Source organism: Podarcis liolepis (genome assembly GCF_965112155.1).
Source record: "Podarcis liolepis genome assembly, contig: HAP1_SCAFFOLD_42, whole genome shotgun sequence".
Taxonomy (NCBI): domain Eukaryota; kingdom Metazoa; phylum Chordata; class Lepidosauria; order Squamata; family Lacertidae; genus Podarcis; species Podarcis liolepis.
The window spans coordinates 783,138-801,737 of record NW_028148847.1 but is presented as its reverse complement, the minus strand read 5'-3'; positions in this window follow the sequence as shown (position 1 = coordinate 801,737).

Sequence of the window (18,600 nt, the reverse complement as noted above, 5' to 3'; positions counted from 1 at the left end):
TGAGGGCTGATTTCTTGTCCTGGGATAAAAAGCCTTCTGTTTCGAGTGCCAAACCTTTCAGGAGAGCATTTTCAAGCTTTTGGCACTATTTTTGAGTGAATTGCCAAAAGTCAGATTTTTGCGGAAATTGTGACCCCGGGGCTTTGGGATTTTTTCAAAAAAATATTTTCTGCCGGTTACGTTTTTGAGGGCTTATTTCTTGTCCTGGTATAAAAAGCCTTCTGTTTCCATCGCCAAAGCTTTCAGGGGAGCATTTTCAAGCTTTTGGCACCATTTTTGAGTGAATTGCCAAAAGTCAGATTTTTGCAGAAATTGTGACCCCGGGGCTTAGGGATTTTTTCAAAAAAATATTTTCTGCCGGTTACGTTTTTGAGGGCTGATTTCTTGTCCTGGGATAAAAAGCCTTCTGTTTCGAGTGGCAAACCTTTCAGTAGAGCATTTTCAAGCTTTTGACACCATTTTTGAGTGAATTGCCAAAAGTCAGATTTTTGCGGAAATTGTGACCCCGGGGCTTAGGGATTTTTTGAAAAAAATATTTTCTGCCGGTTAAGTTTTTGAGGGCTGATTTCTTGTCCTGGGATAAAAAGCCTTCTGTTTCGAGTGCCAAACCTTTCAGGAGAGCATTTTCAAGCTTTTGGCACTATTTTTGAGTGAATTGCCAAAAGTCAGATTTTTGCGGAAATTGTGACCCCGGGGCTTTGGGATTTTTTCAAAAAAATATTTTCTGCCGGTTACGTTTTTGAGGGCTTATTTCTTGTCCTGGTATAAAAAGCCTTCTGTTTCCATCGCCAAAGCTTTCAGGGGAGCATTTTCAAGCTTTTGGCACCATTTTTGAGTGAATTGCCAAAAGTCAGATTTTTGCAGAAATTGTGACCCCGGGGCTTAGGGATTTTTTCAAAAAAATATTTTCTGCCGGTTAAGTTTTTGAGGGCTGATTTCTTGTCCTGGGATAAAAAGCCTTCTGTTTCCATCGCCAAAGCTTTCAGGGGAGCATTTTCAAGCTTTTGGCACCATTTTTGAGTGAATTGCCAAAAGTCAGATTTTTGCGGAAATTGTGACCCCGGGGCTTAGGGATTTTTTCAAAAAAATATTTTCTGCCGGTTAAGTTTTTGAGGGCTGATTTCTAGTCCTAGGATAAAAAGCCTTCTGTTTCGAGTGCCAAACCTTTCAGGAGAGCATTTTCAAGCTTTTGGCACTATTTTTGAGTGAATTGCCAAAAGTCAGATTTTTGCGGAAATTGTGACCCCGGGGCTTAGGGATTTTTTGAAAAAAATATTTTCTGCCGGTTAAGTTTTTGAGGGCTGATTTCTTGTCCTGGGATAAAAAGCCTTCTGTTTCGAGTGCCAAACCTTTCAGGAGAGCATTTTCAAGCTTTTGGCACTATTTTTGAGTGAATTGCCAAAAGTCAGATTTTTGCGGAAATTGTGACCCCGGGGCTTAGGGATTTTTTCAAAAAAATATTTTCTGCCGGTTAAGTTTTTGAGGGCTGTTTTCTTGTCCTGGGATAAAAAGCCTTCTGTTTCCATCGCCAAAGCTTTCAGGGGAGCATTTTCAAGCTTTTGGCACCATTTTTGAGTGAATTGCCAAAAGTCAGATTTTTGCGGAAATTGTGACCCCGGGGCTTAGGGATTTTTTCAAAAAAATATTTTCTGCCGGTTAAGTTTTTGAGGGCTGATTTCTAGTCCTAGGATAAAAAGCCTTCTGTTTCGAGTGCCAAACCTTTCAGGAGAGCATTTTCAAGCTTTTGGCACTATTTTTGAGTGAATTGCCAAAAGTCAGATTTTTGCGGAAATTGTGACCCCGGGGCTTAGGGATTTTTTGAAAAAAATATTTTCTGCCGGTTAAGTTTTTGAGGGCTGATTTCTTGTCCTGGGATAAAAAGCCTTCTGTTTCGAGTGCCAAACCTTTCAGGAGAGCATTTTCAAGCTTTTGGCACTATTTTTGAGTGAATTGCCAAAAGTCAGATTTTTGCGGAAATTGTGACCCCGGGGCTTTGGGATTTTTTCAAAAAAATATTTTCTGCCGGTTACGTTTTTGAGGGCTTATTTCTTGTCCTGGTATAAAAAGCCTTCTGTTTCCATCGCCAAAGCTTTCAGGGGAGCATTTTCAAGCTTTTGGCACCATTTTTGAGTGAATTGCCAAAAGTCAGATTTTTGCAGAAATTGTGACCCCGGGGCTTAGGGATTTTTTCAAAAAAATATTTTCTGCCGGTTACGTTTTTGAGGGCTGATTTCTTGTCCTGGGATAAAAAGCCTTCTGTTTCGAGTGGCAAACCTTTCAGTAGAGCATTTTCAAGCTTTTGACACCATTTTTGAGTGAATTGCCAAAAGTCAGATTTTTGCGGAAATTGTGACCCCGGGGCTTAGGGATTTTTTGAAAAAAATATTTTCTGCCGGTTAAGTTTTTGAGGGCTGATTTCTTGTCCTGGGATAAAAAGCCTTCTGTTTCGAGTGCCAAACCTTTCAGGAGAGCATTTTCAAGCTTTTGGCACTATTTTTGAGTGAATTGCCAAAAGTCAGATTTTTGCGGAAATTGTGACCCCGGGGCTTAGGGATTTTTTGAAAAAAATATTTTCTGCCGGTTAAGTTTTTGAGGGCTGATTTCTTGTCCTGGGATAAAAAGCCTTCTGTTTCGAGTGCCAAACCTTTCAGGAGAGCATTTTCAAGCTTTTGGCATTAATTTTGAGTGAATTGCCAAAAGTCAGATTTTTGCGGAAATTGTGACCCCGGGGCTTGGGGATTTTTTCAAAAAAATATTTTCTGCCGGTTAAGTTTTTGAGGGCTGATTTCTTGTCCTGGGATAAAAAGCCTTCTGTTTCGAGTGCCAAACCTTTCAGGAGAGCATTTTCAAGCTTTTGGCACTATTTTTGAGTGAATTGCCAAAAGTCAGATTTTTGCGGAAATTGTGACCCCGGGGCTTAGGGATTTTTTCAAAAAAATATTTTCTGCCGGTTAAGTTTTTGAGGGCTGATTTCTTGTCCTGGGATAAAAAGCCTTCTGTTTCCATCGCCAAAGCTTTCAGGGGAGCATTTTCAAGCTTTTGGCACCATTTTTGAGTGAATTGCCAAAAGTCAGATTTTTGCGGAAATTGTGACCCGGGGGTTTAGGGATTTTTTCAAAAAAATATTTTCTGCCGGTTAAGTTTTTGAGGGCTGATTTCTTGTCCTGGGATAAAAAGCCTTCTGTTTCGAGTGCCAAACCTTTCAGGGGAGCATTTTCAAGCTTTTGGCACCATTTTTGAGTGAATTGCCAAAAGTCAGATTTTTGCGGAAATTGTGACCCCGGGGCTTAGGGATTTTTTCAAAAAAATATTTTCTGCCGGTTAAGTTTTTGAGGGCTGATTTCTTGTCCTGGGATAAAAAGCCTTCTGTTTCGAGTGCCAAACCTTTCAGGAGAGCATTTTCAAGCTTTTGGCACCATTTTTGAGTGAATTGCCAAGTCAATTTCTGCCGGTTACGTTTTTGAGGGCTTATTTCTTGTCCTGGTATAAAAAGCCTTCTGTTTCCATCGCCAAAGCTTTCAGGGGAGCATTTTCAAGCTTTTGGCACCATTTTTGAGTGAATTGCCAAAAGTCAGATTTTTGCGGAAATTGTGACCCCGGGGCTTAGGGATTTTTTCAAAAAAATATTTTCTGCCGGTTAAGTTTTTGAGGGCTGATTTCTTGTCCTGGGATAAAAAGCCTTCTGTTTCCATCGCCAAAGCTTTCAGGGGAGCATTTTCAATCTTTTGGCACCATTTTTGAGTGAATTGCCAAAAGTCAGATTTTTGCGGAAATTGTGACCCCGGGGCTTAGGGATTTTTTCAAAAAAATATTTTCTGCCGGTTAAGTTTTTGAGGGCTGATTTCTTGTCCTGGGATAAAAAGCCTTCTGTTTCGAGTGCCAAACCTTTCAGGAGAGCATTTTCAAGCTTTTGGCACTATTTTTGAGTGAATTGCCAAAAGTCAGATTTTTGCGGAAATTGTGACCCCGGGGCTTAGGGATTTTTTCAAAAAAATATTTTCTGCCGGTTAAGTTTTTGAGGGCTGATTTCTTGTCCTGGGATAAAAAGCCTTCTGTTTCCATCGCCAAAGCTTTCAGGGGAGCATTTTCAAGCTTTTGGCACCATTTTTGAGTGAATTGCCAAAAGTCAGATTTTTGCGGAAATTGTGACCCCGGGGCTTAGGGATTTTTTCAAAAAAATATTTTCTGCCGGTTAAGTTTTTGAGGGCTGATTTCTTGTCCTGGGATAAAAAGCCTTCTGTTTCCATCGCCAAAGCTTTCAGGGGAGCATTTTCAAGCTTTTGGCACCATTTTTGAGTGAATTGCCAAAAGTCAGATTTTTGCGGAAATTGTGACCCCGGGGCTTAGGGATTTTTTCAAAAAAATATTTTCTGCCGGTTAAGTTTTTGAGGGCTGATTTCTAGTCCTAGGATAAAAAGCCTTCTGTTTCGAGTGCCAAACCTTTCAGGAGAGCATTTTCAAGCTTTTGGCACTATTTTTGAGTGAATTGCCAAAAGTCAGATTTTTGCGGAAATTGTGACCCCGGGGCTTAGGGATTTTTTCAAAAAAATATTTTCTGCCGGTTAAGTTTTTGAGGGCTGATTTCTTGTCCTGGGATAAAAAGCCTTCTGTTTCGAGTGCCAAACCTTTCAGGAGAGCATTTTCAAGCTTTTGGCACTATTTTTGAGTGAATTGCCAAAAGTCAGATTTTTGCGGAAATTGTGACCCCGGGGCTTTGGGATTTTTTCAAAAAAATATTTTCTGCCGGTTACGTTTTTGAGGGCTTATTTCTTGTCCTGGTATAAAAAGCCTTCTGTTTCCATCGCCAAAGCTTTCAGGGGAGCATTTTCAAGCTTTTGGCACCATTTTTGAGTGAATTGCCAAAAGTCAGATTTTTGCAGAAATTGTGACCCCGGGGCTTAGGGATTTTTTCAAAAAAATATTTTCTGCCGGTTACGTTTTTGAGGGCTGATTTCTTGTCCTGGGATAAAAAGCCTTCTGTTTCGAGTGGCAAACCTTTCAGTAGAGCATTTTCAAGCTTTTGACACCATTTTTGAGTGAATTGCCAAAAGTCAGATTTTTGCGGAAATTGTGACCCTGGGGCTTAGGGATTTTTTCAAAAAAATATTTTCTGCCGGTTAAGTTTTTGAGGGCTGATTTCTTGTCCTGGGATAAAAAGCCTTCTGTTTCGAGTGCCAAACCTTTCAGGAGAGCATTTTCAAGCTTTTGGCACTATTTTTGAGTGAATTGCCAAAAGTCAGATTTTTGCGGAAATTTTGACCCCGGGGCTTAGGGATTTTTTGAAAAAAATATTTTCTTCCGGTTAAGTTTTTGAGGGCTGATTTCTTGTCCTGGGATAAAAAGCCTTCTGTTTCGAGTGCCAAACCTTTCAGGAGAGCATTTTCAAGCTTTTGGCATTAATTTTGAGTGAATTGCCAAAAGTCAGATTTTTGCGGAAATTGTGACCCCGGGGCTTGGGGATTTTTTCAAAAAAATATTTTCTGCTCGTTAAGTTTTTGAGGGCTGATTTCTTGTCCTGGGATAAAAAGCCTTCTGTTTCGAGTGCCAAACCTTTCAGGAGAGCATTTTCAAGCTTTTGGCACTATTTTTGAGTGAATTGCCAAAAGTCAGATTTTTGCGGAAATTGTGACCCCGGGGCTTAGGGATTTTTTCAAAAAAATATTTTCTGCCGGTTAAGTTTTTGAGGGCTGATTTCTTGTCCTGGGATAAAAAGCCTTCTGTTTCCATCGCCAAAGCTTTCAGGGGAGCATTTTCAAGCTTTTGGCACCATTTTTGAGTGAATTGCCAAAAGTCAGATTTTTGCGGAAATTGTGACCCGGGGGTTTAGGGATTTTTTCAAAAAAATATTTTCTGCCGGTTAAGTTTTTGAGGGCTGATTTCTTGTCCTGGGATAAAAAGCCTTCTGTTTCGAGTGGCAAACCTTTCAGTAGAGCATTTTCAAGCTTTTGACACCATTTTTGAGTGAATTGCCAAAAGTCAGATTTTTGCGGAAATTGTGACCCCGGGGCTTAGGGATTTTTTGAAAAAAATATTTTCTGCCGGTTAAGTTTTTGAGGGCTGATTTCTTGTCCTGGGATAAAAAGCCTTCTGTTTCGAGTGCCAAACCTTTCAGGAGAGCATTTTCAAGCTTTTGGCATTAATTTTGAGTGAATTGCCAAAAGTCAGATTTTTGCGGAAATTGTGACCCGGGGGTTTAGGGATTTTTTCAAAAAAATATTTTCTGCCGGTTAAGTTTTTGAGGGCTGATTTCTTGTCCTGGGATAAAAAGCCTTCTGTTTCGAGTGGCAAACCTTTCAGGAGAGCATTTTCAAGCTTTTGGCACTATTTTTGAGTGAATTGCCAAAAGTCAGATTTTTGCGGAAATTTTGACCCCGGGGCTTAGGGATTTTTTGAAAAAAATATTTTCTGCCGGTTAAGTTTTTGAGGGCTGATTTCTTGTCCTGGGATAAAAAGCCTTCTGTTTCGAGTGCCAAACCTTTCAGGAGAGCATTTTCAAGCTTTTGGCATTAATTTTGAGTGAATTGCCAAAAGTCAGATTTTTGCGGAAATTGTGACCCCGGGGCTTGGGGATTTTTTCAAAAAAATATTTTCTGCTCGTTAAGTTTTTGAGGGCTGATTTCTTGTCCTGGGATAAAAAGCCTTCTGTTTCGAGTGCCAAACCTTTCAGGAGAGCATTTTCAAGCTTTTGGCACTATTTTTGAGTGAATTGCCAAAAGTCAGATTTTTGCGGAAATTGTGACCCCGGGGCTTAGGGATTTTTTCAAAAAAATATTTTCTGCCGGTTAAGTTTTTGAGGGCTTATTTCTTGTCCTGGTATAAAAAGCCTTCTGTTTCCATCGCCAAACCTTTCAGGGGAGCATTTTCAAGCTTTTGGCACCATTTTTGAGTGAATTGCCAAAAGTCAGATTTTTGCGGAAATTGTGACCCCGGGGCTTAGGGATTTTTTCAAAAAAATATTTTCTGCCGGTTACGTTTTTGAGGGCTGATTTCTTGTCCTGGGATAAAAAGCCTTCTGTTTCGAGTGGCAAACCTTTCAGTAGAGCATTTTCAAGCTTTTGACACCATTTTTGAGTGAATTGCCAAAAGTCAGATTTTTGCGGAAATTGTGACCCCGGGGCTTAGGGATTTTTTGAAAAAAATATTTTCTGCCGGTTAAGTTTTTGAGGGCTGATTTCTTGTCCTGGGATAAAAAGCCTTCTGTTTCGAGTGCCAAACCTTTCAGGAGAGCATTTTCAAGCTTTTGGCACTATTTTTGAGTGAATTGCCAAAAGTCAGATTTTTGCGGAAATTGTGACCCCGGGGCTTTGGGATTTTTTCAAAAAAATATTTTCTGCCGGTTAAGTTTTTGAGGGCTTATTTCTTGTCCTGGTATAAAAAGCCTTCTGTTTCCATCGCCAAAGCTTTCAGGGGAGCATTTTCAAGCTTTTGGCACCATTTTTGAGTGAATTGCCAAAAGTCAGATTTTTGCGGAAATTGTGACCCCGGGGCTTAGGGATTTTTTCAAAAAAATATTTTCTGCCGGTTAAGTTTTTGAGGGCTGATTTCTTGTCCTGGGATAAAAAGCCTTCTGTTTCCATCGCCAAAGCTTTCAGGGGAGCATTTTCAAGCTTTTGGCACCATTTTTGAGTGAATTGCCAAAAGTCAGATTTTTGCGGAAATTGTGACCCCGGGGCTTAGGGATTTTTTCAAAAAAATATTTTCTGCCGGTTAAGTTTTTGAGGGCTGATTTCTAGTCCTGGGATAAAAAGCCTTCTGTTTCGAGTGCCAAACCTTTCAGGAGAGCATTTTCAAGCTTTTGGCACTATTTTTGAGTGAATTGCCAAAAGTCAGATTTTTGCGGAAATTGTGACCCCGGGGCTTAGGGATTTTTTGAAAAAAATATTTTCTGCCGGTTAAGTTTTTGAGGGCTGATTTCTTGTCCTGGGATAAAAAGCCTTCTGTTTCGAGTGCCAAACCTTTCAGGGGAGCATTTTCAAGCTTTTGGCACTATTTTTGAGTGAATTGCCAAAAGTCAGATTTTTGCGGAAATTGTGACCCCGGGGCTTAGGGATTTTTTCAAAAAAATATTTTCTGCCGGTTAAGTTTTTGAGGGCTGTTTTCTTGTCCTGGGATAAAAAGCCTTCTGTTTCCATCGCCAAAGCTTTCAGGGGAGCATTTTCAAGCTTTTGGCACCATTTTTGAGTGAATTGCCAAAAGTCAGATTTTTGCGGAAATTGTGACCCCGGGGCTTAGGGATTTTTTCAAAAAAATATTTTCTGCCGGTTAAGTTTTTGAGGGCTGATTTCTAGTCCTAGGATAAAAAGCCTTCTGTTTCGAGTGCCAAACCTTTCAGGAGAGCATTTTCAAGCTTTTGGCACTATTTTTGAGTGAATTGCCAAAAGTCAGATTTTTGCGGAAATTGTGACCCCGGGGCTTAGGGATTTTTTGAAAAAAATATTTTCTGCCGGTTAAGTTTTTGAGGGCTGATTTCTTGTCCTGGGATAAAAAGCCTTCTGTTTCGAGTGCCAAACCTTTCAGGAGAGCATTTTCAAGCTTTTGGCACTATTTTTGAGTGAATTGCCAAAAGTCAGATTTTTGCGGAAATTGTGACCCCGGGGCTTTGGGATTTTTTCAAAAAAATATTTTCTGCCGGTTACGTTTTTGAGGGCTTATTTCTTGTCCTGGTATAAAAAGCCTTCTGTTTCCATCGCCAAAGCTTTCAGGGGAGCATTTTCAAGCTTTTGGCACCATTTTTGAGTGAATTGCCAAAAGTCAGATTTTTGCAGAAATTGTGACCCCGGGGCTTAGGGATTTTTTCAAAAAAATATTTTCTGCCGGTTACGTTTTTGAGGGCTGATTTCTTGTCCTGGGATAAAAAGCCTTCTGTTTCGAGTGGCAAACCTTTCAGTAGAGCATTTTCAAGCTTTTGACACCATTTTTGAGTGAATTGCCAAAAGTCAGATTTTTGCGGAAATTGTGACCCTGGGGCTTAGGGATTTTTTCAAAAAAATATTTTCTGCCGGTTAAGTTTTTGAGGGCTGATTTCTTGTCCTGGGATAAAAAGCCTTCTGTTTCGAGTGCCAAACCTTTCAGGAGAGCATTTTCAAGCTTTTGGCACTATTTTTGAGTGAATTGCCAAAAGTCAGATTTTTGCGGAAATTGTGACCCCGGGGCTTAGGGATTTTTTGAAAAAAATATTTTCTGCCGGTTAAGTTTTTGAGGGCTGATTTCTTCTCCTGTGATAAAAAGCCTTCTGTTTCGAGTGCCAAACCTTTCAGGGGAGCATTTTCAAGCTTTTGGCACTATTTTTGAGTGAATTGCCAAAAGTCAGATTTTTGCGGAAATTGTGACCCCGGGGCTTAGGGATTTTTTCAAAAAAATATTTTCTGCCGGTTAAGTTTTTGAGGGCTGATTTCTTGTCCTGGGATAAAAAGCCTTCTGTTTCGAGTGCCAAACCTTTCAGGAGAGCATTTTCAAGCTTTTGGCATTAATTTTGAGTGAATTGCCAAAAGTCAGATTTTTGCGGAAATTGTGACCTCGGGGCTTGGGGATTTTTTCAAAAAAATATTTTCTGCTCGTTAAGTTTTTGAGGGCTGATTTCTTGTCCTGGGATAAAAAGCCTTCTGTTTCGAGTGCCAAACCTTTCAGGAGAGCATTTTCAAGCTTTTGGCACTATTTTTGAGTGAATTGCCAAAAGTCAGATTTTTGCGGAAATTGTGACCCCGGGGCTTAGGGATTTTTTCAAAAAAATATTTTCTGCCGGTTAAGTTTTTGAGGGCTGATTTCTTGTCCTGGGATAAAAAGCCTTCTGTTTCCATCGCCAAAGCTTTCAGGGGAGCATTTTCAAGCTTTTGGCACCATTTTTGAGTGAATTGCCAAAAGTCAGATTTTTGCGGAAATTGTGACCCGGGGGTTTAGGGATTTTTTCAAAAAAATATTTTCTGCCGGTTAAGTTTTTGAGGGCTGATTTCTTGTCCTGGGATAAAAAGCCTTCTGTTTCGAGTGGCAAACCTTTCAGTAGAGCATTTTCAAGCTTTTGACACCATTTTTGAGTGAATTGCCAAAAGTCAGATTTTTGCGGAAATTGTGACCCCGGGGCTTAGGGATTTTTTGAAAAAAATATTTTCTGCCGGTTAAGTTTTTGAGGGCTGATTTCTTGTCCTGGGATAAAAAGCCTTCTGTTTCGAGTGCCAAACCTTTCAGGAGAGCATTTTCAAGCTTTTGGCATTAATTTTGAGTGAATTGCCAAAAGTCAGATTTTTGCGGAAATTGTGACCCGGGGGTTTAGGGATTTTTTCAAAAAAATATTTTCTGCCGGTTAAGTTTTTGAGGGCTGATTTCTTGTCCTGGGATAAAAAGCCTTCTGTTTCGAGTGGCAAACCTTTCAGGAGAGCATTTTCAAGCTTTTGGCACTATTTTTGAGTGAATTGCCAAAAGTCAGATTTTTGCGGAAATTTTGACCCCGGGGCTTAGGGATTTTTTGAAAAAAATATTTTCTGCCGGTTAAGTTTTTGAGGGCTGATTTCTTGTCCTGGGATAAAAAGCCTTCTGTTTCGAGTGCCAAACCTTTCAGGAGAGCATTTTCAAGCTTTTGGCATTAATTTTGAGTGAATTGCCAAAAGTCAGATTTTTGCGGAAATTGTGACCCCGGGGCTTGGGGATTTTTTCAAAAAAATATTTTCTGCTCGTTAAGTTTTTGAGGGCTGATTTCTTGTCCTGGGATAAAAAGCCTTCTGTTTCGAGTGCCAAACCTTTCAGGAGAGCATTTTCAAGCTTTTGGCACTATTTTTGAGTGAATTGCCAAAAGTCAGATTTTTGCGGAAATTGTGACCCCGGGGCTTAGGGATTTTTTCAAAAAAATATTTTCTGCCGGTTAAGTTTTTGAGGGCTTATTTCTTGTCCTGGTATAAAAAGCCTTCTGTTTCCATCGCCAAACCTTTCAGGGGAGCATTTTCAAGCTTTTGGCACCATTTTTGAGTGAATTGCCAAAAGTCAGATTTTTGCGGAAATTGTGACCCCGGGGCTTAGGGATTTTTTCAAAAAAATATTTTCTGCCGGTTACGTTTTTGAGGGCTGATTTCTTGTCCTGGGATAAAAAGCCTTCTGTTTCGAGTGGCAAACCTTTCAGTAGAGCATTTTCAAGCTTTTGACACCATTTTTGAGTGAATTGCCAAAAGTCAGATTTTTGCGGAAATTGTGACCCCGGGGCTTAGGGATTTTTTGAAAAAAATATTTTCTGCCGGTTAAGTTTTTGAGGGCTGATTTCTTGTCCTGGGATAAAAAGCCTTCTGTTTCGAGTGCCAAACCTTTCAGGAGAGCATTTTCAAGCTTTTGGCACTATTTTTGAGTGAATTGCCAAAAGTCAGATTTTTGCGGAAATTGTGACCCCGGGGCTTTGGGATTTTTTCAAAAAAATATTTTCTGCCGGTTAAGTTTTTGAGGGCTTATTTCTTGTCCTGGTATAAAAAGCCTTCTGTTTCCATCGCCAAAGCTTTCAGGGGAGCATTTTCAAGCTTTTGGCACCATTTTTGAGTGAATTGCCAAAAGTCAGATTTTTGCGGAAATTGTGACCCCGGGGCTTAGGGATTTTTTCAAAAAAATATTTTCTGCCGGTTAAGTTTTTGAGGGCTGATTTCTTGTCCTGGGATAAAAAGCCTTCTGTTTCCATCGCCAAAGCTTTCAGGGGAGCATTTTCAAGCTTTTGGCACCATTTTTGAGTGAATTGCCAAAAGTCAGATTTTTGCGGAAATTGTGACCCCGGGGCTTAGGGATTTTTTCAAAAAAATATTTTCTGCCGGTTAAGTTTTTGAGGGCTGATTTCTAGTCCTGGGATAAAAAGCCTTCTGTTTCGAGTGCCAAACCTTTCAGGAGAGCATTTTCAAGCTTTTGGCACTATTTTTGAGTGAATTGCCAAAAGTCAGATTTTTGCGGAAATTGTGACCCCGGGGCTTAGGGATTTTTTGAAAAAAATATTTTCTGCCGGTTAAGTTTTTGAGGGCTGATTTCTTGTCCTGGGATAAAAAGCCTTCTGTTTCGAGTGCCAAACCTTTCAGGGGAGCATTTTCAAGCTTTTGGCACTATTTTTGAGTGAATTGCCAAAAGTCAGATTTTTGCGGAAATTGTGACCCCGGGGCTTAGGGATTTTTTCAAAAAAATATTTTCTGCCGGTTAAGTTTTTGAGGGCTGTTTTCTTGTCCTGGGATAAAAAGCCTTCTGTTTCCATCGCCAAAGCTTTCAGGGGAGCATTTTCAAGCTTTTGGCACCATTTTTGAGTGAATTGCCAAAAGTCAGATTTTTGCGGAAATTGTGACCCCGGGGCTTAGGGATTTTTTCAAAAAAATATTTTCTGCCGGTTAAGTTTTTGAGGGCTGATTTCTAGTCCTAGGATAAAAAGCCTTCTGTTTCGAGTGCCAAACCTTTCAGGAGAGCATTTTCAAGCTTTTGGCACTATTTTTGAGTGAATTGCCAAAAGTCAGATTTTTGCGGAAATTGTGACCCCGGGGCTTAGGGATTTTTTGAAAAAAATATTTTCTGCCGGTTAAGTTTTTGAGGGCTGATTTCTTGTCCTGGGATAAAAAGCCTTCTGTTTCGAGTGCCAAACCTTTCAGGAGAGCATTTTCAAGCTTTTGGCACTATTTTTGAGTGAATTGCCAAAAGTCAGATTTTTGCGGAAATTGTGACCCCGGGGCTTTGGGATTTTTTCAAAAAAATATTTTCTGCCGGTTACGTTTTTGAGGGCTTATTTCTTGTCCTGGTATAAAAAGCCTTCTGTTTCCATCGCCAAAGCTTTCAGGGGAGCATTTTCAAGCTTTTGGCACCATTTTTGAGTGAATTGCCAAAAGTCAGATTTTTGCAGAAATTGTGACCCCGGGGCTTAGGGATTTTTTCAAAAAAATATTTTCTGCCGGTTACGTTTTTGAGGGCTGATTTCTTGTCCTGGGATAAAAAGCCTTCTGTTTCGAGTGGCAAACCTTTCAGTAGAGCATTTTCAAGCTTTTGACACCATTTTTGAGTGAATTGCCAAAAGTCAGATTTTTGCGGAAATTGTGACCCTGGGGCTTAGGGATTTTTTCAAAAAAATATTTTCTGCCGGTTAAGTTTTTGAGGGCTGATTTCTTGTCCTGGGATAAAAAGCCTTCTGTTTCGAGTGCCAAACCTTTCAGGAGAGCATTTTCAAGCTTTTGGCACTATTTTTGAGTGAATTGCCAAAAGTCAGATTTTTGCGGAAATTGTGACCCCGGGGCTTAGGGATTTTTTGAAAAAAATATTTTCTGCCGGTTAAGTTTTTGAGGGCTGATTTCTTGTCCTGGGATAAAAAGCCTTCTGTTTCGAGTGCCAAACCTTTCAGGAGAGCATTTTCAAGCTTTTGGCATTAATTTTGAGTGAATTGCCAAAAGTCAGATTTTTGCGGAAATTGTGACCCCGGGGCTTGGGGATTTTTTCAAAAAAATATTTTCTGCCGGTTAAGTTTTTGAGGGCTGATTTCTTGTCCTGGGATAAAAAGCCTTCTGTTTCGAGTGCCAAACCTTTCAGGAGAGCATTTTCAAGCTTTTGGCACTATTTTTGAGTGAATTGCCAAAAGTCAGATTTTTGCGGAAATTGTGACCCCGGGGCTTAGGGATTTTTTCAAAAAAATATTTTCTGCCGGTTAAGTTTTTGAGGGCTGATTTCTTGTCCTGGGATAAAAAGCCTTCTGTTTCCATCGCCAAAGCTTTCAGGGGAGCATTTTCAAGCTTTTGGCACCATTTTTGAGTGAATTGCCAAAAGTCAGATTTTTGCGGAAATTGTGACCCGGGGGTTTAGGGATTTTTTCAAAAAAATATTTTCTGCCGGTTAAGTTTTTGAGGGCTGATTTCTTGTCCTGGGATAAAAAGCCTTCTGTTTCGAGTGCCAAACCTTTCAGGGGAGCATTTTCAAGCTTTTGGCACCATTTTTGAGTGAATTGCCAAAAGTCAGATTTTTGCGGAAATTGTGACCCCGGGGCTTAGGGATTTTTTCAAAAAAATATTTTCTGCCGGTTAAGTTTTTGAGGGCTGATTTCTTGTCCTGGGATAAAAAGCCTTCTGTTTCGAGTGCCAAACCTTTCAGGAGAGCATTTTCAAGCTTTTGGCACCATTTTTGAGTGAATTGCCAAAAGTCAATTTCTGCCGGTTACGTTTTTGAGGGCTTATTTCTTGTCCTGGTATAAAAAGCCTTCTGTTTCCATCGCCAAAGCTTTCAGGGGAGCATTTTCAAGCTTTTGGCACCATTTTTGAGTGAATTGCCAAAAGTCAGATTTTTGCGGAAATTGTGACCCCGGGGCTTAGGGATTTTTTCAAAAAAATATTTTCTGCCGGTTAAGTTTTTGAGGGCTGATTTCTTGTCCTGGGATAAAAAGCCTTCTGTTTCCATCGCCAAAGCTTTCAGGGGAGCATTTTCAAGCTTTTGGCACCATTTTTGAGTGAATTGCCAAAAGTCAGATTTTTGCGGAAATTGTGACCCCGGGGCTTAGGGATTTTTTCAAAAAAATATTTTCTGCCGGTTACGTTTTTGAGGGCTGATTTCTTGTCCTGGGATAAAAAGCCTTCTGTTTCGAGTGGCAAACCTTTCAGTAGAGCATTTTCAAGCTTTTGACACCATTTTTGAGTGAATTGCCAAAAGTCAGATTTTTGCGGAAATTTTGACCCCGGGGCTTAGGGATTTTTTGAAAAAAATATTTTCTGCCGGTTAAGTTTTTGAGGGCTGATTTCTTGTCCTGGGATAAAAAGCCTTCTGTTTCGAGTGCCAAACCTTTCAGGAGAGCATTTTCAAGCTTTTGGCACTATTTTTGAGTGAATTGCCAAAAGTCAGATTTTTGCGGAAATTGTGACCCCGGGGCTTTGGGATTTTTTCAAAAAAATATTTTCTGCCGGTTACGTTTTTGAGGGCTTATTTCTTGTCCTGGTATAAAAAGCCTTCTGTTTCCATCGCCAAAGCTTTCAGGGGAGCATTTTCAAGCTTTTGGCACCATTTTTGAGTGAATTGCCAAAAGTCAGATTTTTGCAGAAATTGTGACCCCGGGGCTTAGGGATTTTTTCAAAAAAATATTTTCTGCCGGTTACGTTTTTGAGGGCTGATTTCTTGTCCTGGGATAAAAAGCCTTCTGTTTCGAGTGGCAAACCTTTCAGTAGAGCATTTTCAAGCTTTTGACACCATTTTTGAGTGAATTGCCAAAAGTCAGATTTTTGCGGAAATTTTGACCCCGGGGCTTAGGGATTTTTTGAAAAAAATATTTTCTGCCGGTTAAGTTTTTGAGGGCTGATTTCTTGTCCTGGGATAAAAAGCCTTCTGTTTCGAGTGCCAAACCTTTCAGGAGAGCATTTTCAAGCTTTTGGCATTATTTTTGAGTGAATTGCCAAAAGTCAGATTTTTGCGGAAATTGTGACCCCGGGGCTTGGGGATTTTTTCAAAAAAATATTTTCTGCCAGTTAAGTTTTTGAGGGCTGATTTCTTGTCCTGGGATAAAAAGCCTTCTGTTTCGAGTGCCAAACCTTTCAGGAGAGCATTTTCAAGCTTTTGGCACTATTTTTGAGTGAATTGCCAAAAGTCAGATTTTTGCGGAAATTGTGACCCCGGGGCTTAGGGATTTTTTCAAAAAAATATTTTCTGCCGGTTAAGTTTTTGAGGGCTGATTTCTTGTCCTGGGATAAAAAGCCTTCTGTTTCCATCGCCAAAGCTTTCAGGGGAGCATTTTCAAGCTTTTGGCACCATTTTTGAGTGAATTGCCAAAAGTCAATTTCTGCCGGTTACGTTTTTGAGGGCTTATTTCTTGTCCTGGTATAAAAAGCCTTCTGTTTCCATCGCCAAAGCTTTCAGGGGAGCATTTTCAAGCTTTTGGCACCATTTTTGAGTGAATTGCCAAAAGTCAGATTTTTGCAGAAATTGTGACCCCGGGGCTTAGGGATTTTTTCAAAAAAATATTTTCTGCCGGTTACGTTTTTGAGGGCTGATTTCTTGTCCTGGGATAAAAAGCCTTCTGTTTCGAGTGGCAAACCTTTCAGTAGAGCATTTTCAAGCTTTTGACACCATTTTTGAGTGAATTGCCAAAAGTCAGATTTTTGCGGAAATTGTGACCCCGGGGCTTAGGGATTTTTTCAAAAAAATATTTTCTGCCGGTTAAGTTTTTGAGGGCTGATTTCTTGTCCTGGGATAAAAAGCCTTCTGTTTCGAGTGCCAAACCTTTCAGGAGAGCATTTTCAAGCTTTTGGCACTATTTTTGAGTGAATTGCCAAAAGTCAGATTTTTGCGGAAATTTTGACCCCGGGGCTTAGGGATTTTTTGAAAAAAATATTTTCTGCCGGTTAAGTTTTTGAGGGCTGATTTCTTGTCCTGGGATAAAAAGCCTTCTGTTTCCATCGCCAAAGCTTTCAGGGGAGCATTTTCAAGCTTTTGGCACCATTTTTGAGTGAATTGCCAAAAGTCAATTTCTGCCGGTTACGTTTTTGAGGGCTTATTTCTTGTCCTGGTATAAAAAGCCTTCTGTTTCCATCGCCAAAGCTTTCAGGGGAGCATTTTCAAGCTTTTGGCACCATTTTTGAGTGAATTGCCAAAAGTCAGATTTTTGCAGAAATTGTGACCCCGGGGCTTAGGGATTTTTTCAAAAAAATATTTTCTGCCGGTTACGTTTTTGAGGGCTGATTTCTTGTCCTGGGATAAAAAGCCTTCTGTTTCGAGTGGCAAACCTTTCAGTAGAGCATTTTCAAGCTTTTGACACCATTTTTGAGTGAATTGCCAAAAGTCAGATTTTTGCGGAAATTGTGACCCCGGGGCTTAGGGATTTTTTCAAAAAAATATTTTCTGCCGGTTAAGTTTTTGAGGGCTGATTTCTTGTCCTGGGATAAAAAGCCTTCTGTTTCGAGTGCCAAACCTTTCAGGAGAGCATTTTCAAGCTTTTGGCACTATTTTTGAGTGAATTGCCAAAAGTCAGATTTTTGCGGAAATTTTGACCCCGGGGCTTAGGGATTTTTTGAAAAAAATATTTTCTGCCGGTTAAGTTTTTGAGGGCTGATTTCTTGTCCTGGGATAAAAAGCCTTCTGTTTCGAGTGCCAAACCTTTCAGGAGAGCATTTTCAAGCTTTTGGCATTATTTTTGAGTGAATTGCCAAAAGTCAGATTTTTGCGGAAATTGTGACCCCGGGGCTTGGGGATTTTTTCAAAAAAATATTTTCTGCCGGTTAAGTTTTTGAGGGCTGATTTCTTGTCCTGGGATAAAAAGCCTTCTGTTTCGAGTGCCAAACCTTTCAGGAGAGCATTTTCAAGCTTTTGGCACTATTTTTGAGTGAATTGCCAAAAGTCAGATTTTTGCGGAAATTGTGACCCCGGGGCTTAGGGATTTTTTCAAAAAAATATTTTCTGCCGGTTAAGTTTTTGAGGGCTGATTTCTTGTCCTGGGATAAAAAGCCTTCTGTTTCGAGTGCCGAACCTTTCAGGGGAGCATTTTCAACCTTTTGGCACCATTTTTGAGTGAAATGCCAAAAGTCAGATTTTTGCGGAAATTGTGACCCCGGGGCTTAGGGAATTTTTCAAAAAAATATTTTCTGCCGGTTAAGTTTTTGAGGGCTGATTTCTTGTCCTGGAAGTTTTTGAGGGCTGATTTCTTGTCCTGGAAGTTTTTGAGGGCTATTTTCTTGTCCTGGGATAAAAAGCCTTCTGTTTCGAGTGCCAAACCTTTCAGGAGAGCATTTTCATGTTTTTGGCACCATTTTTGAGTGAATTACCAAAAGTCAGATTTTTGCGGAAATTGTGACCCCGGGGCTTAGGGATTTTTTCAAAAAAAATATTTTCTGCCGGTTAAGTTTTTGAGGGCTGATTACTTGTCCTGTGATAAAAAGCCTTCTGTTTCGAGTGCCAAACCTTTCAAGAGAACATTTTCAAGCTTTTGGCACTATTTTTGAGTGAATTGCCAAAAGTCAGATTTTTGCGGAAATTGTGACCCCGGGGCTTAGGGAATTTTTCAAAAAAATATTTTCTGCCGGTTAAGTTTTTGAGGGCTGATTTCTTGTCCTGGAAGTTTTTGAGGGCTGATTTCTTGTCCTGGGATAAAAAGCCTTCTGTTTCGAGTGGCAAACCTTTCAGTAGAGCAGTTTCATGTTTTTGGCACCATTTTTGAGTGAATTGCCAAAAGTCAGATTTTTGCGGAAATTGTGACCCCGGGGCTTAGGGATTTTTTTCAAAAAAATATTTCCTGCCGGTTATGTTTTTGAGGGCTGATTTCTTGTCCTGGGATAAAAAGCCTTCTGTTTCGAGTGCCAAACCTTTCAGGAGAGCATTTTCAAGCTTTTGGCACTATTTTTGAGTGAATTGCCAAAAGTCAGATTTTTGCGGAAATTGTGACCCCGGGGCTTAGGGATTTTTTCAAAAAAATATTTTCTGCCGGTTAAGTTTTTGAGGGCTGATTTCTTGTCCTGGGATAAAAAGCCTTCTGTTTCGAGTGCCAAACCTTTCAGGAGAGCATTTTCAAGCTTTTGGCACTATTTTTGAGTGAATTGCCAAAAGTCAGATTTTTGCTGAAATTGTGACCCCGGGGCTTAGGGATTTTTTCAAAAAAATATTTTCTGCCGGTTAAGTTTTTGAGGGCTGATTTCTTGTCCTGGAAGTTTTTGA